The sequence below is a fragment of the Cyprinus carpio genome, chromosome A22 (assembly GCF_018340385.1).
Source record: "Cyprinus carpio isolate SPL01 chromosome A22, ASM1834038v1, whole genome shotgun sequence".
In the NCBI taxonomy this organism is placed as follows: Eukaryota; Metazoa; Chordata; class Actinopteri; order Cypriniformes; family Cyprinidae; genus Cyprinus; species Cyprinus carpio.
Window position 1 is genome coordinate 4583324 of NC_056593.1, and position 23770 is coordinate 4607093.

The following is a 23770-nucleotide window of genomic DNA, read 5'->3' on the forward strand; positions in this document are numbered from 1 at the left end:
GAACGTGTGGTGTGCGGGATGTCTAGGTTCTGCTGTAGACCCTCTTCTGTTGGAGACAGGAGAACCAGATCATCTGCAAACAGCAAGAGTTTTATGTTGCAGTCATGTAGTGTGAGGCCAGGTGCTGCTGATTGTTCTAGGAGTGTCGCTAATTTATTAATGTAGATATTGAAGAGGGTCGGTTATAGTGGACAGCCCTGCCTCACACCCCACCCTTGAGTGAAGAATTCTGTTTGTTTATTTCCAAATTTTAATTGCGCATTGATTCTTTGAATACATTGTTTTTATAATATTGTATGTTTTACCCCCAATACCTGATTCTAGAAGTTTTGACAGCAGGCCTTCATGTCAAATTGAATCAAAGGGCTTCTGGAAATCTACAAAGCAAGCAAATATTTTGGTTTTGTTTTGGTTGATGTATTTGTTGATCAGGGTGTGTAGGGTGAAGATGTGGTCTATAGTTCTACAATTTGGTAAGAATCCAATTTGGAACAGCTTCCACAGATTACTGTTCACACAGATGCCTCTGTAATTGTTTGGGTCTGATTGGTCTCCACTCTTGAATATTGGCGTTATGAGTTAATAATATGATTATTAACAATATCTATGAAATTATACTTTTTCTTGATGTCACGCTGAAGCTGTGTGATTTTCATAGTAGTGTACCCTTTAAGCTCACCTTACAATAATATAACATTTTTAAAAATTACAATATAAGAACATATTTAAGAACAATATAAGAATATATTAGCAATATAAAAACCACAGACCAGCAATAAACTGTCAATTTATAATATTATGGATGTAAAAGTACAAGCCAGTAATGTAGTGAAGTAATATATTAGCGTAGGACACAATCTTATATAGCTAGTCAACTAACTGTGTTCTGTAGCATCTGCGTTGTGTTGCTAAAACTATCTTTTGGATCTAACTGTTATTATTACCCACATTCAAAACGTAAACTTCCGTGGTGGTGCCTGTGCGTCAAATACTGCATTTGTAGAAGGCTAGCGTTCCAAGCAGACGTTAGCTGCAACGAGCATTTAAACAAAACAAAAAAAAAGGAAAAATGTGAGACTACAGGCGTTTTCCTATTTATAAAGTAATTATTTGATAGGAATACAATGTAATACCAACCTTAATTTCATCCAGGAAGTTTCCCCTCTGGAAGATTCCCCCAGGAAGTTTTCTTTCAGGACAGAGCACAAAATAACCGGTGACAAATGTATCCAGTTTTAACCAGTTTGGTAGAGTTTACCCAACATTGGGTTACAGTAACCCAGCACTGGCTAGGCAGGCCTATGTGACCGGGTTCATCATTTGTATTGATAGTAAAAATGACCCAGCAGCTGAGTTACAGAAAAACTACCCAGCACCTGGGTAAAAATAAAAAAAAAAACTTTTGGAGTACAGAAAAACTACCCAGCACCTAGGTAATACATTTAAAAAATAAAAGTACAGAAAAAACTACCCACACCTTAATATTTTAGAGTGTAGATCCTGAAAAACACACAACAAAATTAAAAAAAAAATAACCCAGCATTTTTTAGAGTGTAGATCCTGAAAAACACACAGGAAAAGAACACAGACATACATGAGACTACAGTTTCCTTTCATTTTCTGATATGAACATATCAAATAAAATCTGTTTAAAGAATCAAAAACCCTGCCATCCTTTGGATTCGGATTCAATCCAGATCAACAACAAGCAGTTACTTGAAGGGAAGTTAGACTATTAGGTTTACAGAGGAGCAGCGAAGAACATAGAAAATAAAACAGGGCACAAAAAACATAAAACAAAGCTAATAATGACTCACCGCAATCCAGTTCAGACTCCAAATCAGACAAATCTTGATCTGCAACGGCTGATTGCACAGACGAGGACTGGAGATCTACACAGACATGGTTCTGCAGACACACTGGCTCAGGCTCAACAGGAACCACTTCATCTGCTGACTTGATCTTGGATGCAGCTTGGACAGGCATTGGCTCAGAATCGTCTAGATCCGGCTGTGGGGTCAGATGCTGGACTCTGTTCAGGTCACAGCAGAGGAAGAGGTGCTTTACTGGCGTACGTAATCTCTGTAAGAAAGCACAGACTGCTTTCCTCTTCCTCGCTTTTCTGAGTTTTTCTAAAATGAAGAAATGAATAACAAACTATTTGAAACATCCCTGAATGGTTATTGGACCTGCAGATACTAATTAATTACTAATAAATTATTTATTTCATTTTTTTTAATGCCATGTCAGCAACAAGGTTTAACAAGGAAGGCATAACGGTGATAGTTCTTCTAAAAAGTGAAAATAGTACAACAAAAATCATTGTTGGATTTTAAGCAGCTACTTGCAGTGAATGAGAATTACAGCCGCAAGTAATGATAGAGAAAGGTACTTAACAAAAGATGGCAGAAACAACTTGAACCAAAGTGATAATGACTCACTGTTGCCTAGATCAGAACTGGATGGATCTGCCACAGGTGACGACTCAGGATCAGCCAGATCCACGTCTGGCACTTGCTCGATCCTGGAGGGACCCGGCACACACAGCGGCTCAGGGTCGGCAGTATCTGTGTCAGCCACTGGTGTGGTCCTGCAGAGACCTGGGACAGGCGTCAGCTCTGAATCATTTGGGTCTGGATGTGATGTAAGATGGTCCATTCTGTTTGCATTGCGGGGAAGGAAAGTGTGATTTACCGCCTTACATACTTTCCGAAAGAGAGCATGCACTTTTTTCCCCTTCCTCCTTTTGGCAGGTTTTTCTAAAATAAACAAAAAAGATACACGTACACACAAACACACACACACTTACAGGCCTTGTTCAAACTGTCAGCAAAAATCTGATTTTTTCCTTATCCAGATATTATGCATATGGCCTTTTGAAATTCCTCTGATCAACATGACTGATTTTGTGTTTATTTGCTTTGTTTAATTTTTTGCATGTCAATACTTGCCTTCTTTATCTGATTTTTTACCCTTTCTGTGGTACATCAAACCTACAACTACAGCTATAAACACCAGCAGCACTAGAGTAACAGCTATTGACATCATGAGATGTGAACGCTCATCCAGTGCTGTAATACACAGAGAAAACAGCCATTAGTGTAATCTGAATACAACACAATTTAAACTTTAAAAAAGAATAATAATATTGTGATGAAATATGTAATTGAACATATTACAGTTCAGCTAAGCATCCATTCAACTAAAGTACTTGAATATTTTGATATTTAAACCGGGTCTTCACTTTACCACTCACAACATGTCTGATATTCTGCATGATTTACAACCATTATAGAAATGATTTGATGAACACAGTTTTTTTTAACCATGTTTATGTATTTCCTTTTAAAACAGAATGTCGGGTGGGACAAATGGCATTTTTAAGGCAACAATAGGCTTCAATTTAAGACAAACCTTCCAATCTTGATCGGAAAGACAAACATTTGTATATGATAATATTTGTGAACAATGATCTGTCAATGTGTAAGATAATATTACAGATGAGAGAACACATATAGATGACCTTAAAGCCCATAGACATAGACTAAACACTATAAGACACAATTTTGAGTCATTTAACATGATTTAAGAAAAAGAGATAACGTGATACCTGCACATGGTTGACAGAGTTGAGTGATGTCCAGATGTTGAGTCTGGTTGCTGATGGGATTGTTGAGCACACAGCTGTAGGTGTTGTTATCCTGATATTCCACCTCCAGAGGTAGAGAGACTGATGCTGAGATCAGACACACTGATGCTGGACAATAAAACTGCTTCCTTTGTACCAGAGAGAGTCAACTCACGTTAGTGAACAGTTCTGGTTTGATGAAGAACATTGTGAAGAGTCTCTGCTGATGACAGGAACAGATAAAGAACCTATAAAGAAAATAAAAAAAAACAAAAAAAAAAATACAACATAAAAAAGATCCCTTACAAATATAACCAGAAACATAAAAAAATAACCATAAAAAAAATCCCACAGCATGAATCTCACAACATCAGTGACACTCAATCTTTGTTCCACTGAAGAAATTAAATCATAGAGGTGTGAAAACAACATGAGGTTATAACAGAATGTTCATTTTTTAACCTGCTTTAAGACAAATTGATTTATAACCAGCATGAAAGTGTTGAAGCAGAAATCTGCATACCATAGACTTTAACACTAAAATGCTTGAATGTTTCTATGTTTCCATTTCTGAGGATTGTAAATTCATAATGTCCACTGTCTTTTGTGCTGATGTTCCTGATAGTGAGAGATCCGGTCAGACTATCCAGCTGAAATCTGCCTCTGAATCTCCCACTGCCACATGTAATCATTTTCTTTTCATTGTTTTTAGCTATAAATAGACAATATCCATTTGCAGACCTCCACTGTATCAGATCATCGCTATGTAGTTCAGTAGCGTTTGGATAAAATGCCACAGATTCTCCCTCCATCACTAAAACTTTCTTTTCAACTCTTACACCTGTAAAACACAATGATCCAGTTTTGATAATCATTGTAATTTGAAAATTGTTCTCATCCTGTTAGCATTATTAGGTCAGATTTCAAAAGGTTTGCACATATATCATTATGAATTCTACTCACACGATCTGGAAAAGAATTGCCGACCCGTTTGCGTGTCGCTGAAGCTCCAGATAATGTGCATTCTGCTTTGGTTGTCTTTAAACCCTTCATAACTGTTTGAGGTAGAGATGATCCTTTCATAGAGTTCAGGGGTGTGAATATTTGGAGATCCAAAGATCCACAGCACGTGATCGCCTCGCTGCATTTCAGTAACAGGCCTATCATTGTGAAGAATGATGAAGTCTCTCTCAGTCACTCCTGTCATCATTTCATCCCTTGCAAAATCATTCACATCTGGAAAAAAGTTCAATTAAAGCAACAGCTATAATATGGTAAGTGATTACACATATTAATGCATATGAAAGATAATTAACCATTGTCTTGCAAAGTTGTAGCCTACATTTTTATTATTCAAAAAGAGTTTTAAAACGTTTCTGTGTGTGTATGTGACTTTTCTCAAATGAAACTGTAAAATGTTCATGAAGTTACTCTCAGAGCAGCTATGAAGATGAAGTTCATGTGTTCTATAACCTCATTTAGTGAGACAACAAGACACTGAAAACACAGTGAGCATCAATTCATGACATTCCAGTTTGACTTGATTATGTGATTTCGTCCGCGTTTAACACATCCTGAGTCCTGAGCCATGATGGGCCCTTCTTTGAGAATCCCTGAATTAGAGTAGGATACTAGATTATAAAGAGTAGAGATTGAAAAAATGCATCACTCACCATCCATACACAGATTGAAACAGAACAAAGCAAGAAAAACAATCAAATTCTTCAACAGTTTGAACAGATGAAGAGTCAACGTGCTCCCATTGTAAAGATCATACCAGCTAACTAACTGAGAAAGCTGTACTGCATTTATTTCATGTTAATGTCATAGCTTAAGTCATTGTCTACTACAAGACTACAGGCTTGTTTGAGATGCCCCTCGCCTTGCCTTGCCTGAAATGTAGGTGGCTGCAGTGAGGGGAGGAGTGCAAAAGTTTTTTTTTTTTTTTTTTTTTAATTGATAGAAAGGGTTATAGTAAAGATTGATATTTTTAGAAAACATCTCTATTTCGAATAAATGCAGTTCTTTTTCTTAATTTTATTTATCAATGAACCCCAAAAAAGTATCACAGGTTTAAAGAAAAATGAAAAATAAATAAAATAAAAACTAAGCTGCACAACTGTTTCCAACATTGATATAAATCAGCATATTAAAATGATTTCTGAAGGATCTTGTACTGAAGACTGGAGCAGGCCTAATGATGCTGAAAAGTCAGCTTTGCATCACATTCATTTTATTTTAAAGTAAAATAGTGAAAGTGACGTGATATACAAAAATGTAAAATTTACATTATTAAAGGCTCACTTTCTAATTCATGAGGACAACATGAAGAAATATGCCAAAAACGTGACTCTGCAAAAAATAAAGACTTTTTAAGATGAAAATAAAATTTCCGTTATAACCACGAGATGACAGTTTAAGATACTGTAACTCACTGGCTGCAGCTGCCATTTCAACACCCTAGTTCTTTTTCACGTCTTTTGATTTATTATAAAATAAATATTATTTATTATTTATATTTAGTACTTTATCGCACTGATGTAAGCCTATCAAGTGCAGGAAGTCACAAAGTCACTTGTCATTTAAAGAAATAAATAAGGCCACACAACAGCCTATAATGCTGAATTAATTAAATACCTATATAGTTAAATACAAATTAAATAAGTAATAACAAATAAACAATACACTGAATATTTTTAAATGTTAAGATTTAATTGAAAAACAACATCGTTTAAGTTTTATCCAATACAGACTTGCTGCTGTAGTTTTGTTAGTCTGAATCTTTATCATTCCTGAAACGGTATACGTGGATGTTTGGTCATCTTAGACAAACAAAACTTTTCTCCAAACTCTGAATGGATTATGTAGAGAAACCGAGCAAAGGGCGCTCCCCTTACGACCGGAAATGACTGAGCTGACTTATCTAAAAACAGGAAGTAATCATGCATATATCCATTTGGATTGCAAGTCCGACTCTCTAACCATTAAGCTACAACTTCCCTATTTTAAGTATATCCAAATAGAAAACATTCTTTTAACTTTTAATAATATTTCACAATATTACAGTTTTCTTACAGTTATTTTTGATCAAATAAATGCAGGCTAGATGAGCATAAGACACTTTCATAATGCTGCATAACTATCAAAAATGCTAACATCATAAAGTCCTTTCACGTCACCATTTCGCCAGCCGACACTGGATTCAAATCCACCTTTTGGCAAACTTTTCCCCCCCTTTTCAAATTTCAAATCACATCAGAAAAGCATTTACTTTCAATGAAAATTAAGAATATAATCAAAAAGTTGAAAATAAAGTATCGGGTAGGGTTAGGGTAGGTGTAGGGATAAGGTGAAATCCATTTAATAATTTGAATTAAAATTACAATCTACACTCAATAAGTTAATATTGTATAGCTACAGTTTTACAATGTACTACAATACTAAGGTGCAGATAATTTCCACTATTTGCAATAAATAGTAAAATTTTAACATAGTGTTAATAAAATCTATAGCTACTGTATTTGCACTTAGTATAAATAGCTTATCACTAAAAAAATGCTGCTGTTTGGGTTTATGTGGGTTTGTTCTGCCCACACTGTCCCACAGAAAACCCAAGAGGGCATGTTCACTGGGAAGTGGCCACGCCCTTAATTATGCAGATCTTTAAGGCTTAATATAATTTAAACAGATGAGTTATAAAAAATTCATCCCCCTCACAGTTGTCATGAAGGGCAAAATTATCTATATAGACCAAAACCACTTTTTGCACCAGGCTGTAAACATGTTTCTCTGCTGTAAAGTTGAGCATTTTAACATTGGGAGTCTATGGGACTGACTCCCTTTTTTGGGCCAGTTGACAAATTACAGTTTAAGTCACTTCCGAAGGTTGCCGCTTGGTTCTAACCAACACTTAAGTATAGTTTTCGAAGCAATGACGCATGTCCAGTGTTGCCAATTTGGGGATTTTGTCTACTTTCTCATTGTAGCTGCGATTTTTTTTTTAATAATTGTTTTTGTGACAATTAGCTATTTAAGCTATATTTAAATAAAACTAGCGATTTTTTGGAGATTTTTAATTTTTTACTTGGCCACACCACGCTGTAGGCCTGTGACCTTTCACGTTTGCTCTCAATCATGCCAATGAATCTCCACAGTGAACACACCAGTACGCCATGTCTGCCATGACGCACACCACAATTTTATTTATAACTCGACTCAATGCATGAACATCTTGTTTTAACCACGGACACAAAAGTGACACCACAATTCATTCAGAGTCATGTCAACCAGATACTGAGAGACCCAGTGCATCATCGTGTCATGTGTGCTGGGATGCAGTATTTTGCACTTACTTTGTAGTAATAGAGTGAGTTGACTGGAACAAGTTTGTATGAATAAAGTTTTTGTTTTTGGAAAATCATAATATCTGTTGTATTTGAACAGGACAGAGATGCACTTTGGTGACACATAAAACAAATTCCCAACAAATTCCATCATTTCCATCATGTTTGATGTTGATGTGTTGTGCCGATTGTTATATTTAATCCTTTGTTATATTTTTATGCTGTCATCATTTGCAAAGTATATTTTTTTTTTTATATTTAGCGACTTTTTGTGAAAATGGAGACTTTTGTGGGTGGTTCTAGAGATTTTCTGGGGGAGGGGTTTGGCAACACTGGTCGAGTCACATGATTTGTAGAAAAGTCTCTTCACTTTTACACTGGGGACGTTTTTGTGATTATATATGATTTTGGAAGACGCTTGTTGATGCAGATGATGTATTTCTCTCGTGGTTTGTTCATTTTTAATCTACTGCAGATGCAAGGTGAGTGCTATGTTTTTGTTTTGACTTTACATGCTTCACAACTAGGGATGTAACGGTTCACCAAATTTACGGTTGAGGTGTGGGGGTGGGGGTGTGGTTGGGGGGTTTGGGGGTTTGGGGTTGGTTTCGTTATAATGTTGGAAATATTTCTGTTTTAAACCACGAAGGCGAGCCAATAGATATCACACACAAGCAACGTGCAAACTTTGTTTAAGAGTTATTCCGATGTAAATTACATCTTAATCTCAGTTGATTCGCTATACAGAAAGTGAAAGTAAAAACAGAGTGACTGAGTAACGGAGCTCTCGATATCTGACGCCGCATGTTCTCTCAGAGACTAATATACTTCAGCATATGCTGATAACAGGATATAGCTAACTGTTTTTATTTTTTCCCTTAATATTTTTCTTGTGGCTAGTAGCCTACAGTGAAAAAAAAAAAAAGACAAGAAATTTATTTCATGTTAAAAATTTTGTTTTGAAAGTCGGTGCTTGGCCAAAGCTTTTTATTCATGGATTTTTATAGATGACTGCAGTGTTGATATTATAATTATAGGTCTATAATTAATTTGCCTATATATAGACGTGCTTTAAAATACATTTTTAAAAACATTTTAATTGAAGAGCAAATAGCATAGTCTTTTGTTATCCTCGCTAGTGTGGCCTGTTTTAATTTTAGTTTTAGTCTAGTCTTTATGTGAAGCTGTCATTTTAGTTTTTATTAGTTTTAGGCACGTTCATACTCTTTTTAGTCTAGTCTAGTCAGGGGTGTAGATATCATTTTATTTTTGGGCGGGCACTAGGCTAACATCATCAAGGGTGGGGGTGGGAGGGGGTTTGGTTATGTCGCAATATTGTAATTATTAGTTTTAAACCAGGAAGGCGAGGCAATGGATATCACACAAACAACGTGCAAACTTTGTGCAAGAATTATTTCGGCAACTAACACTGCATTAAAAGTGCACAGAGACCACGAAAGACAAATCTACTTCACATGCTGATAAAGGTATATATACAGTAGCTAAATGTTTTAATTTACTCCCTTAATATTTCTCTTGTGGCCCAAACATATGGGCTAGTGCAAATAATAATAATAAGAAATACATTTAATAATAATAATAATAATAATAATAATAATAATAATAAATACATTTTAAAAATAAATAAAGAGAGAAGAAATGTATTTTGTAAAAAACGTTTTTTTTTTCTTTGTAAAAAAAGTCGGTGCTTGAAATAAAGCTTTTTTTTCCTTTTTGATGATGATTGCAGTGTTAATTTTAATTACAGGCCTATAATAAATAAACCTGTTTTGAAAGACCTTTTTAAAAAACTTTTTCAATGAGGAGTAAGCTAGCCTAATCTTCACCTCGCAGCGAGCCAGTTTTGCAGTGATGCACAATGAAATTATTGTGGGGCAAAACAATTGTAATATTAATTTAAGAATACAAGTAACTTAATAATATGAATAGGCCTAATAATCAGAAGAATGTAACAGGCCTACAATTGAAAAGGCCAAATTAGATATAGGGTGAATTGCCCTAAAATGGGACATTTTTTGCATTTCAGTAACTTTTCAGTAATTTTTTTGTAACTTTCCGCATAGGTCCGCATCCAAACATGCACGAGTTCAGGGTGATTCTAGCCGAACATGCATGAGTTCAGGACGATTCTAGCCGAACATTCACGAGTTCAGGGCGATTCTAGCCGAACATGCACGAGTTCAGGACGATTCTAGCCGAACATGCACGAGTTCAGGGCGATTCTAGCCGAACATGCACGAGTTCAGGACGATTCTAGCCGAACATGCACGAGTTCAGGACGATTCTAGCCGAACATTCACGAGTTCAGGGCGATTCTAGCCGAACATGCACGAGTTCAGGACGATTCCAAACGAACATGCACAAGTTCAGGGCGATTCTAGCCGAACATGCACGAGTTCAGGGCGATTCTAGCCGAACATGCACGAGTTCAGGACGATTCTAGCCGAACATGCACGAGTTCAGGGCGATTCTAGCCGAACATGCACGAGTTCAAGGCGATTCCAGCCGAACATGCACGAGTTCAGGGCTATTCTAGCCGAACATGCACGAGTTCAGGGCGATTCTAGCCGAACATGCACGAGTTCAGGACGATTCTAGCCGAACATGCACGTCTGTGCCGGCGTTTGTGTGAAACAGAAGCAGTTTAATGTGAACTCCATCAGGTGCTCTTTTTTTTTTTTTTTTTTTTTTTTTTTTTTTTTTTTGGGTGGGGGGGGATTTTTTGCATAGTTTGTCCAAGGCTTCTTGTTTGAAGTACGTTTTATTTTTATTGTATAAAATAGAAAAAGAATTAATTTAGATATTAATTATACACTATTTGTTTACAGTTTTGGTCAACGAAAATGAAGAGAAATTTTAGAATAGTTTTTATTTGGTAAACCACATTTAGTCTTGTTTTTATTCGTTAACAATATTGCATTTTACATTTAATTATCGTCACATGACCAGCATTTGTGTCTCGTCTCGTTTTCGTCACGTGATAAAGGTTAGTTGACAACGATATTTATTCATAGTTTTCATTGACGAAAGCAACACTAATCGTTGCAGTGCGATAGTAATGCGGTAATATTGCGGGGAAAATTAATTGTAGTTTTATTTTAATAATAAAAATAACTTAATAATAATAACAGACCTAATAAAAATAAGGATGTAACAGGCCTACATTAATTAGAAATGTCACATCCTCTTAATATTGCCAATAATTGTTGTTTTTGACCATATCTCTGGATATCATCGAGAGATCATCGTCTTTCGATGAACCCCAGCGCGGGGCAAACAGCACGTTGCCTGTTACGTCGTTTGGACCTTGTTGAGCGCAGTGGCACTGAGAACATTATATTTTACACACTTTAACCTTTTTTATTTTCCAAACGTAATAAGATTAGTGCAACGAATCGTTCGGTTTGTAATGCGTACCGAACTGAAAGCCTTGTACTGAAAGGTTCAATACGAATACATGTAGCCTATCGTTACAACTCGTGATCAGATTTCGTTCAGCACGTCTTTATATGTTGTAACTCTGATTTTTGTCTGTCTTTTGAACATTGTAGGTTATATCCTCTTGCCCCTGGTGGAATCGCAACAAGTTTGTGAGTAGAGTGACATCACAACTGAACATTAACAAAGCTCTCCAATAAAGTAAAGGACTTGCACAGAGACTATTTTGAATTGTCATAACAGTTTCGACTGGAATTGTGTTCTGCAGGTTCGAGACATGCTGAGAGATTTTCAGTGATGGAGGGAGATTCTGTGACTTTTTACCCTGATTCTAATAAACTACAGCCAGATGATGTGATACAGTGGAGGTTTGACAATAAACATCTATGTGAAGCTAAATTCAGTGATGAGAAAACGATTTCATGTGACGATGAGAGATTTGGAGAGAGACTGAAGCTTGATTGTCAGACTGGATCTCTCACCGTCAGGAATAGCAGCACAAAAGACACCGGACATTACGAATTTACAAGCTACAGAAGCGAGAACTTTGAAACAATCAAATGTTTTGTTGCTACCGTCTACAGTAAGCAAGTTATAAATCAGATAATGGTCTTTTTAATATATATACAGTAATGGTATATATATATATATATATATATATATATATATATATATATATATATATATATATATATATATATATATATGTGTTTTTCTGTGTGTGTGTGTGTGTGTGTGTGTGTGTGTGTGTATTTGTTTTCAAGGTTCTTTACCTGTTCCTGTCATCAGCAGTAACTCTTCACAATGCTCTTCATCATCATCATCATCACAGCAGAATTGTTCATTGGTGTGTTCAGTGGTGAATGTGGGTCATGTGACTCTCTCCTGGTACAAAGGAAACAGTTTATTGTCCAGCATCAGTGTGTCTGATCTCAGCATCAGTCTCTCTCTACCTCTGGAGGTGGAATATCGGGATAAAAACACCTACAGCTGTGTGCTCAACAATCCCATCAGCAACCAGACTCAACATCTGGACATCACTCAACTCTGTCAGACATGTGCAGGTATGTCAGCTGTGATTTTACACTCTCTTTTTACTGGTGATGTGTCTCATTTTGTGTGAATTGTCTTTATTTACACTGTTAATAAAAGTCATAAAAAAGTATGAACATCACATACATATACAGATATAAACATACTTTCTTTTCTGTGACTGTTACATAAAAACAGCTGTGGTTTACACTTTTGTTTGGTTCTGGAAGGACCCAGATATGTTCATTTCAAAGCTGTCTTTATCCCTTACAGAACTCTACCAGAAATCACAAACTGTACTGCTTACTGTACTGCTACCACTTGTTTTAGTGGTGGTCATGATTGCACTAGGTGTGATCTGTTTCACAATTAAGTCCAGATGTGCAAGAAGAGGAGGTTAGTATTGAAACTATTTTTGGTGTAAAATAATGTCAAGTTCAAAATGATTTGTCTTCTTGCCTCCATTTGAGATTCACATGACATTTTTATACTTAGAATTTTTTTTATAGCTTTATAGTGTGGATTGTGAAAATGGAGGAATTTGAAAATGATGACACATGTTTAGTCAGGTTTCTCATACTGTACGCAGCTGTCAGTGATAGTACTGCCATTGTTGTGTCTGCTTTTGACTTTCACAGTGTTCGTGAAGATAAAGGTTACTTTATACAACAGTCATGTTACATTCCTGCAAATGACATTTATTTGCTATTGCTCTCCTGCAGCAAAACATGACAATTGCATATGTGACCCTGGAGCACAAAACCAGTTTTAAGTCGCTGGGGTATATTTGTAGCCATAGCCAAAAATACATTGTATGGGTCAAAATTTAGATTTTTATGACAAAAATGATTAGGATATTAAGTAAAGATCATGTTCCATGAAGATATTTTGTAAATTTCCGACTGTAAATATATTTAAACTTTTTGATTAGTAGTTGGATTTGATTAGCCTCGCTAAGAACTTCATTTGGACAACTTTAAAGGCGATTTTCTCAATATTTAGATATTTTTGCACCCTCAGATTCCAAATTTTCAAATAATTGTATCTCAGCCAAATATTGTCCGATCCTAATAAACCATACATAAATGGAAAGTTTATTTATTTGGCTTTCATATGATGTTTAACTCTCAATTTCGAAAAATTGACCCTTACAAATCCATCTGTTTTATATAACATTTTATGAGACCATGAATGGCAATTTTGAGTGTGCACCAGTAAGTGGTGATATAATTTGCTAATAAACTTACCTAGCTTACCAAAAGAATGGTGTGAAAACTTTTACTATTTAGTTTCTTAATATCATCCTAATTTCAAATTGCATACTTTCTGGGCTGTTTTGAACACTGTGAACTTCATCTTGGCGATATCTTTAATTAGACTTTTTTCAATAATGAAGTAAATTAATCAAGACCAAAATCTCAGAGTAGATTCACTGGATAATGGTTGGAGTGAGTAAAGGAGATGTTGTTTTATAGAATAGAATAGAAGTTAAAAGGAAAACTCAAAGTAATGTTTGCAGGTGAACAGTTTACTCTTATTCTATATTTGACTTTATTCTCCAATTATTCCTTCCACCTCCTTTAGTTTTCACAGTGTGTAGCTCTCATCAACTCTGTTGCTTTGTGTTTTTCTTTTTTGATTGTTTCTCCATTTTCTTACAGCTCTCTGATGGAGCGGATAAACATTGTGCACTCAAATGATCTGACAATCTAACAGACTTCAGTAGCTATATGACAGATCTCTGATACATATGATGCTGTGTCTCAGCACTCCAAGATTATGAACAAAGTAATTATATAAACAAAACTTGGTATAGCATGATCATGATTTTAATGCCATTTGGATAAAAACTGTGAAAAAGCTTGTGACTGCATTGAATTAATGTGCATTATGTATAAGAAGCATTGATTAAAAAAAGGTACAAGAGTAATTGTTGTATATAGCAAGTGTTACGCTTTTTGTTGCTGGATCCTGATATTTTTTTTTTTTTTGCTTTTACATTTCTATAATAACATTATGTGGTCCCTTTTCTTTGACTGGATGGCAATTTTTTATCTGTTTTAACGGAATCATTTAATCATATCTCTACTGAGGCCATTACAGACAGATATCAGGACAAAGAGCCACATTTTGTCAGAAACTGTCAAATTCATTTTCCTATTATTATCCTGCCCAGACTTGAGAAAGAGCTGATCCGTCTTTTAACAACAGAGCTGCCAACAAAACCAAACACTACAGGTTTAGACTTGTGACTGTCTTGTAAAAGAACAAATTAATTTGTATTACAGTGTTAAAGGGATAGTTCACCCAAAAATGAAAAAAAATTATGTTTATCTGCTTACCCCCAGGGCATCCAAGATGTAGGTGACTTTGTTTCTTCAGTAGATCACAAACGAAGATTTTTAGCTTCAGCCGTTGCAGTCTCTCAGTCTCTCGTACAATGCATGGCAAATGGTAACAGAATTTATGAGAGAGAAAAAAACATGCACAGAAAAATCCATATGAAACCCCGCGGCTTGTGACGATACATTGATGTGTAAAGACACAAAACGACCGGTCTGTGCAAGAAACTGAACAGTATTTATATAATTTTTTTCCCTCTGATTCACGCAAAATCCGAACTGTTAGAAGTTTTGTGTACGCGCTTCACAGCAGCCTGCATCATCTTCTTCTTCTTTCTTTATGGCGGATCGCAGATTTATAAGTGCATTACCGCAACCTATCTCTCAAATGGACCATTGACACTCCTGATTGAGATTGTAGATAGAGTGTCAATGGTCCATTTGAGAGATAGGCGGCGATAATGCACTTATAAGTCTGCGATCTGCCATAAAGCAAGAAGAAGAAGAAGAAGATGCAGGCTGCTGGTTCACAAAAGTTTTAACAGTTCAGACATTGCGTGAATCAGATGTAAAAAACAATATAAATACTGTTCAGTTACTTGCACAGACCGATCATTTTGTGTCTTTACACATCAAAGTATCGTTACGAGCAACATGGTTTAATATGAATTTGTCTGTGCATGTTTTTTTTTCTCTCTCTCAAAGATTCTGTTACCATTGCCAAGCATTGTACGACTGAGAGACTGCAAAGGCTGAAGCTAAAAATCATAATTTGTGTTCTACTGAAGAAAAAAATCACCTACATCTTGGATGCCCTGGGGGTAAGCACAAAAAAATCAAATTTTAATTTTGGGGTGAACTATCGCTTTAAGACACAGTGTGCTCAGTTGGTGTTTATTTTGAACATTTGAAAATTATGCTTATAATATACTGTATCCTTGTTTCTGTATCTTCAGTGTTTTATTACACTGCCAGGTTCCTGGGGAACTTCCTGCTGAGATTTTGAACCAGTTCATCAAATATAGTTCTGGTGATTTGGCTCAAGAACCTGTATGTTGAATGTTCTTTGTTCTGTAAATAAACTTGACTGTAGACACTTATGTTGCTTTGAGTTTTACTAATAATATTTGTAGGATAGCATTTGACACAACAACAAAAACAGCAGTATTTAAATATATTTTAATTGTACTAAATTATCCTGATTATATTTTAATTAAACACTGGCATGATCAATTTTCCAACATACAGAAAACTGACTGATTGAAAGTTTTTCTGCCCCCTACCTTCAGGTAAGATGCACTGTGAAAGAATATAACTATTTGGATAGACAATAAATTATCTTTATATGTTTTTATAAGAGTTAACAATGCTGTATTTTTTTTATTTTTCATTATTATTATTTGAAAGAAGAAGAAGAAGCATAACATATGTAATGGTTGTTACATCAAAGAAAATGTATCCAGGTCTAAAAATACTTATTATACATATAGGTGATTTAGCAACATATAAAACCATGCAAATCATTTAGCTAAATATTTTTTTCCAAAATGGCAGCTATGGGGCAAAGTGAGCCAAATGCTGTGTGGTAAATTGAGTCAGCATTTTAACTTACCCCACCATAAGGCACTATAGTTAAGTTAAATCTCTGAATTATAAACTGGTATTTTAATGTGATATTTAATGTGATGTTACTGGTTTAGTTTATCATATATACATATTATTTGTTATTTATTTGATAGGGACAGTGTACACGTGCACCAAATTCTTCTCTGATAAGAACCAGAAAATGCTTTTCATCACATTATAATCAAATATATCTTTCCACCTGTAGTCACTAATGGCCAACAAACTCTCTGGTTAGTCTGTTTTCAGGTCACTATTTGCCATAAGGGTTAGGTTTTGGGTTAGGGTTAGGGTGTACTGTAAATAGCATTTTGTCAAAAATACTGCTATTTTCACTTAGTGTAAATAGAATCCATTGCTATTTACACTTAGTGTAAATAGCCTCTGCCTATTTATTATGTATATATAAATACACACACATGCATGTATAAACCTGATTCCAAAAAAGTTGGGACACTGTACAGTAAGTAAAAAAGGAATGGAATAACTTACAAATCTCATAAACTTATATTTTATTCACAATAGAATATAGATAACATATCAAATGTTGAAAGTGAGACATTTTGAAATGTCATGCCAAATATTGGCTCATTTTGGATTTCATTCCAAAAAAGTTGGGACAGGTAGCAATAAGAGGCCGGAAAAGTTAAATGTACATATAAGGAACAGCTGGAGGACCAATTTGCAACTTATTAGGTCAATTGGCAACATGATTGGGTATAAAAAGAGCCTCTCAGAGTGGCAATGTCTCTCAGAAGTCAAGTTGGGCAGAGGATCACCAATTCCCCCAAGGCCGGAAAACTATACTGGATGACCTTGATCTTTGGGCCCTTAGACGGCACTGCATCACATACAGGAATGCTACTGTAATGGAAATCACAACATGGGCTCAGGAATACTTCCAGAAAACATTGTCGGTGAACACAATCCACCGTGCCATTCGCCGTTGCTGGCTAAAACTCTATAGGTCAAAAAAGAAGCCATATCTAAACATGATCCAGAAGCGCAGGCGTTTTCTCTGGGCCAAGGCTAATTTAAAATGGACTGTGGCAAAGTGGAAAACTGTTCTGTGGTCAGACAAATCAAAATTTGAAGTTCTTTTGGGAAAACTGGGATGCCATGTCATCCGGACTAAAGAGGACAAGGACAACCCAAGTTGGTTATCAGCGCTCAGTTGAGAAGCCTGCATCTCTGATGGTATGGGGTTGCATGAGTGTGTGTGGCATGGGCAGCTTACACATCTGAAAAGGCACCATCAATGCTGAAAGGTATATCCAAGTTCTAGAACCACATATGCTCCCATCCAGACATCGTCTCTTTCAGGGAAGACCTTGCATTTTTCCAACATGACAATACCAGACCACATCAATTACAACATCATGGCTGCGTAGAAGAAGGATCCGGGTACTGAAATGGCCAGCCTGCAGTCTAAATCTTTCACCCATAGAAAACAGTTGGCACATCATAAAGAGGAAGATGCGACAAAGAAGACCTAAGACAGTTGAGCAACTAGAAGCCTGTATTAGACAAGAATGGGACAACATTCCTATTCCTAAACTTGAGCAATTTGTCTCCTCAGTCCCCAGACGTTTGCATACTGTTATAAAAAGAAGAGGGGATGCCACACAGTGGGCAACAACAGGCTCTTGTGTGGGTTGATGACCAACCCGAGATGCTCTGAGTGACTGAGCAGCAGCTCTTTGTGAGGGTTCAGTTCCCGTTCTGATCTGGCTAAAACAAGCCAACCGTCAAGGTAGTTTAATAGGTGGATTCCCATCTGCCTGAGAGGGGACAGAGCCGCATCTATGCACTTCATAAAAGTGCTTGGGGCCAGGGACAGTCCAAACGGAAGGACTGCATACTATTAGGCCACTCTCTCGAATGCGAATCTCAAGAACGGTCTGTGACGGGGGGCTATGTGGATGTGAAAGTAAGCATCTTTCAAATCCACGGTCAAAAACCAGTCCTCGGGGCAAATATGTGTGAGAATCTCCTTGACCGTCATCATCTTGATCGACCGGCACATAAGCGAGCTGTTCAGATGTCTGAGATTTAGAATGGGTCTGAGCCCACCTTCTCTCTTTGGGACAAGGAAATAACAGCTTGAAAAAGCCTGATTTGCTGTTCACTGGGAGCACTATTTACACAGTGCCTTTGGCAGGCAGTGCTTGCACCTCCTGCTGGAGAACAATAGTTTTGTTGTCTGGGACAGAAGTTTGAACAACGCCTTTGAAGCGGGGCGGTCTGAAAGCGAACTGTAGCGAGTAGCCTCGTCGAATTGTTTCCAAAACCCATCTTGAGATTCCCGGAATGGCTGCCCAGGCCGTGTAATGGGAGGCGAGAGGTTTTTTTTTCTCGAACGAGAGATCGCCTTGAGTGAGGGGGGAGTCTACGTCTGTATAAGTGATTGAGAGAGGATGAGTAATTTTGCTCTTTAAAGTATGCGGGTCCGCTGACACAGGGGTAAAATATTTGTTTATTATAAATAATTTTATCCGGGCACTTAATTATTTTTTAAAAATTAATGTGCCCTAGTAATCTTTCATCAAAAACTTTAACCTCCCCTCCCCCTCAAAACGACTCATCTTCTCTTCTGGTCACAGGCTATGGCACAAGGGCGAAGCTAGTGACGTAAGGGTAAATGCTGGGATAAACAACAGGGGAAAAACTGAGGCTGATGCTTCACTTTATAGAAATCAATGTATTGACCAGTGCTGATGCAAGCCATTGGGGAGTACACTACCCTTAAAAAGTGAAAGGATATTACCACAACATTTCTCTAAGGACATCGCAAACAATTTTTTTTTATGAATATGACTTAACATGATGAAAGACACGCTCAGTCATTTTTTAATTTTTATTTAAATAATTAATATTATTTTATTTTAAGGTAATTTACTCATTACTTACATTTCAACATTAATCTTACTTAATTTATTTTTAATTCAACTTCAGTTTTTTTATTTATGGGTAAAATACGCTATTTCTAATCCTTTAAAAAATTATTTGATTTCTGGAAATCATCTTGAGACCCCTCCTTGTGGTTTCTATTGGGAACCCCTGCCTAAACGATTATGCAGCGAATATCAAACATAAACTGACTTTATTAACAAACTTTATGATAAATGCCTACAAATTACAGTTCTGTGGTACACAATGTTATTTTGCTGAAATGTAGTTTTTAAAATAAAAAAGTATTACATCAAATGATGTAACTGGCCAGCAAAGAAAGTCCGTGCTACTGGAGATGCAGCCGATGCCGCATTTTGCCAACCCCTGATAACCTAGAGGAGAAATTGGAAATTGAGGATGCAGGGTATCATTTTGGTATCAATTTGGCATGATGCACCGAATCTAACGAGACCAGTTTTGTGATTTTTTTGGCCAAAGCATTCAGAAGTTATGAGCAAAAATATGCATTTTTCATATCTCCTGACCACTAGGGGGCACAGCGCCGAAACACTGCAGGTAGTCTCAGGTCATGCTTGTTATAACACACACCAAGTTTGGTCTCTATAGGCCACACCATTGCGGAGATAGCCTCTCGTCCACTTTTGCATGCCTTTCGTAGAATTTGTTCACGTGCTATTCGGAAACTATATGACTAATCAACTTGAATTCCATTACTTTTTGCCAGCGTGGTCTGAAGATGATCTGGTTCAATTTTCGTGACAATCGGTTCAATGGCCTAGGACGAGTTTGAAAAAGTAATTTTTACAAAACAATTGAAAATCGCGAAAAAACTTAACCTCACGATTTTTGAATTTTGGTGTCCTTTCGACTCGGCATGAGCCAAGGAATCAGAGGAAAAAATAATTTAAATTTTGTGGTTTACGGTTCAAAAGTTATTAGCATAAAATTTTTGAAAGTTTAGACAAGTGGTGGCACTAGAGAGTTTGAGTTAGAGACTCCAAATTTGCTATAGTAACTTTTCTCACTCTCCTCTATCAGTGTACCAAATTTCACAACTTTTACGGAAGCGGTTCTATGGGCTGCCATAGACTTGCGGCGGAATAAAAAAATCACACTAACGGATACAATAGGCACCTAAGCACCTTCGGTGCTTGGCCCCTAATAATAAAAAACAGCATCGTTAACTCTTATAAAAAACATATAAAGATACTTGTTATTGTCTATCCAAATAGTTATATTCATTCGCAGTGCACCTTACCCGAAGGTAGGAGGTAGAAAAACTTTCAATCAGAGTTAGTTTTCTGTATGATGGAAAACTGATCATGCCAGTGTTTAATTAAAGTATAATTAGGATAATTTAGTACAATTAAAATATATTAAAATACTGCTGTTTTTGATGTTGGGTCAAACGCTATTCTACAAATATTAGTAAAACTCTTAAAGCAACATAAGTGTCCACAGTCAAGTTTATTTACAGAACACACAACATTCAACATACAGGTTCTTGAGCCAAATCACCAGAACTATATTTGATGAACTGGTTCAAAATCTCAGCAGGAAGTTCCCCAGGAACCGGGCAGTGTAATAAAACACTGAAAATACAGAAACACTGATATGGTATATATTAGGCATAATTTTCAAATGTTCAAAATAAACACCAACTGAGCACACTGTGTGTGTTAACACTGTAATACAAATGAATTTGTTCTTTTCCAAGACAGTCACAAGTCTAGTGATTGGTTTTGTTGGCAGCTCTTTTGTGAAAAGATGGATCAGCTCTTTCTCAAGTCTGGGCAGGATAATTAAATACAGGACAGTTTCTGACAAAATGTGTCTCTTTGTCCTGATATCGGTCTGCAATGGCCTCAGTAGAGATGAGATTAAATTATTCAGTTAAAACATTGACATCCAGTCAAAGAAAAAGGACCACATAACGGTTATTAGATATGTAAAAGCAAATAAAAACTATATCAGGTTCCAGCAACAAAAAGCTTAACAGTTGCAATATACAACAATTACTCTTGTATTTTTCTTCTCATACTTAATGCACATTAATTCAATGCAGTCACAAGCTTTTTCACAGTTTTTATCCAATAAAACCAATATAATCATGATCATGCTATACCAAGTTTTGTTTATATAATTACTTTGTTCATGATCTTGGAGTGCTGAGACACAGCATCATATGTATCAGAGATCTGTCATATAGCTACTGAAGTCTGTTAGATTGTCAGATCATTTGAGTGCACAATGTTTATCCGCTCCATCAGAGAGCTGTAAGAAAATGGAGAAACAATCAAAAAAGAAAAACACAAAGCAACAGAGTTGATGAGAGCTACACACTGTGAAAACTAAAGGAGGTGGAAGGAATAATTGGAGAATAAAGTCAAGTATAGAATAAGAGTAAACTGTTCACCTGCAAACATTACTTTTGTGTTTTCATTTTTACTTTTCACAAAAGTGATGATCATTCTATAAAACAACATCTCCTTTACTCACTACAACCATTATCCAGTGAATGTACTCCAAGATTTTGGTCTTGATTAATTTACTTCATTATTGAAAAAAGTCTAATTAAAGATATCGCCAAGATGAAGTTCACAGTGTTCAAAACAGCCCAGAAAGTATGCAATTTGAAATTAGGATGATATTAAGAAACTAAATAGTAAAAGTTTTCACACCATTCTTTTGGTAAGCCAGGTAAGTTTATTAGCAAATTATATCACCACTTACTGGTGCACACTCAAAATTGCCATTCATGGTCTCATATGTGACCCTGGACCACAAAACCAATCATAAGGCTCAATTTTTCGAAATTGAGATTTATACATCATCTGAAAGCTGAAAAATTAGCTTTCCATTGATGTATGGTTTGTTAGAATAGGACAATAATCAGCTGAGATACAACTATTTGAATATCTGGAATTTGAGGGTGCAAAAAAAATCTAAATATTGAGAAAATCGCCTTTATAATTGTCCAAATTAAGTTCTTAGCAATGCATATTACTAAGTTTTAATATATTTACAGTAGACAATTTACAAAATATCTTCAAGGAAAATGATCTTTACTTAATATCCTAATGATTTTTGGCATAAAAGAAAAATCAATAATTTTGACCCATACTATGTATTTTTGGCTATTGCTACAAATATACCCCAGCGACTTAAAACTGGTTTTGTGCTCCAGGGTCACATATGCAATTGTCATGTTTTGCTGCAGGAGAGCAATAGCAAATAAATGTCATTTGCAGGAATGTAACATGACTGTTGTATAAAGTAACCTTTATCTTCACGAAGACTGTGAAAGTCAAAAGCAGACACAACAATGGCAGTACTATCACTGACAGCTGGTACAATATGAGAAACACGACTTTCAAATTCCTCCATTTTCACAATCCACACTATAAAGCTATAAAAAAAATTCTAAGTATAAAAAAGTACTAAAAACAAAAATGTATGCAAAAATAAAAATCATTCAGATCTTGACACCAAAAATAGTTTCAATTTATTTTTACACTAAAAATAGTTTCAATACTAACCTCCTCTTCTTGCACATCTGAAGTTCATTCTGAAACAGAACACACCTAGTGCAATCATGACCACCACTAAAACAAGTGGTAGCAGTACAGTAAGCAGTACAGTTTGTGATTTCTGGTAGAGTTCTGTAAGGGACAAAGACAGCTTTGAAATGAACATATCTGGGTCCTTCCAGAACCAAACAAAAGTGTGAACCACAGGTGTTTTTATGTAACAGTCACAGAAAGGAAAGTATGTTTATATCTGTATATGTATGTGATGTTAGTGTATCTGAAATGTGATGTTCATTTTTTTATATGAGCTTTTTAAATAAATGTTAACATAGCCACCAACATACCTGCACATGTGTGACAGAGTTGAGTGATGTCCAGATGTTGAGTCTGGTTACATACCTGCACATGTCTGACAGAGTTGAGTGATGTCCAGATGTTGAGTCTGGTTGCTGATGGGATTATTGAGCACACAGCTGTAGGTGTTGTTATCCTGATATTCCAGCTCCAGAGGTAGAGAGAGACTAATGCTGAGATCAGACACACTGATGCTGGACAATAAACTGTTTCCTTTGTACCAGGAGAGAGTCACACGACCCACATTCACCACTGAACACACCAATGAACAATTCTGCTGTGATGATGATGATGATGATAAAGAACATTGTGAAGCATCTCTGCTGATGTCAGGAACAGGTAAAGAACCTGAAAAACGAACACACACACACACACACACACACACACACAAACACACATATACATATACATATATATATATATATATATATATATATATACATTATATATATATATATATATATACACACACAACAATAATTCAGATGACTATTATCTGATTTATAAATTATAACTTGCTTACTGTAGACGGTAGCACCAAAACAT

At 36.0% G+C, this 23770-nt stretch overlaps 2 long non-coding RNA genes across 3 annotated transcripts; one reads left to right on the top strand and one right to left on the bottom strand.

Moving 5' to 3' along the window:
* Positions 1-12432: 12432 nt before the first annotated feature.
* LOC109112659 lies at positions 12433-14846 on the top strand. The gene is made up of 3 exons (XR_006153239.1): positions 12433-12494; positions 12736-12858; positions 14124-14846. It is a non-coding gene; the product is annotated as an uncharacterized LOC109112659 (long non-coding RNA).
* Positions 14847-20788: 5942 nt separating this feature from the next.
* On the bottom strand, positions 20789-23329 carry LOC109112660. 2 transcript variants are annotated; one of them, XR_002021633.2, is made up of 3 exons: positions 23270-23329; positions 22880-23002; positions 20789-21614 (listed from the first exon to the last, which is right to left on the bottom strand). It is a non-coding gene; the product is annotated as an uncharacterized LOC109112660 (long non-coding RNA). The 2 variants fall into 2 exon arrangements; XR_006153234.1 differs by lacking the exon at positions 23270-23329 and adding an exon at positions 23215-23263.
* Between the last annotated feature and the right edge of the window lie 441 nt (positions 23330-23770).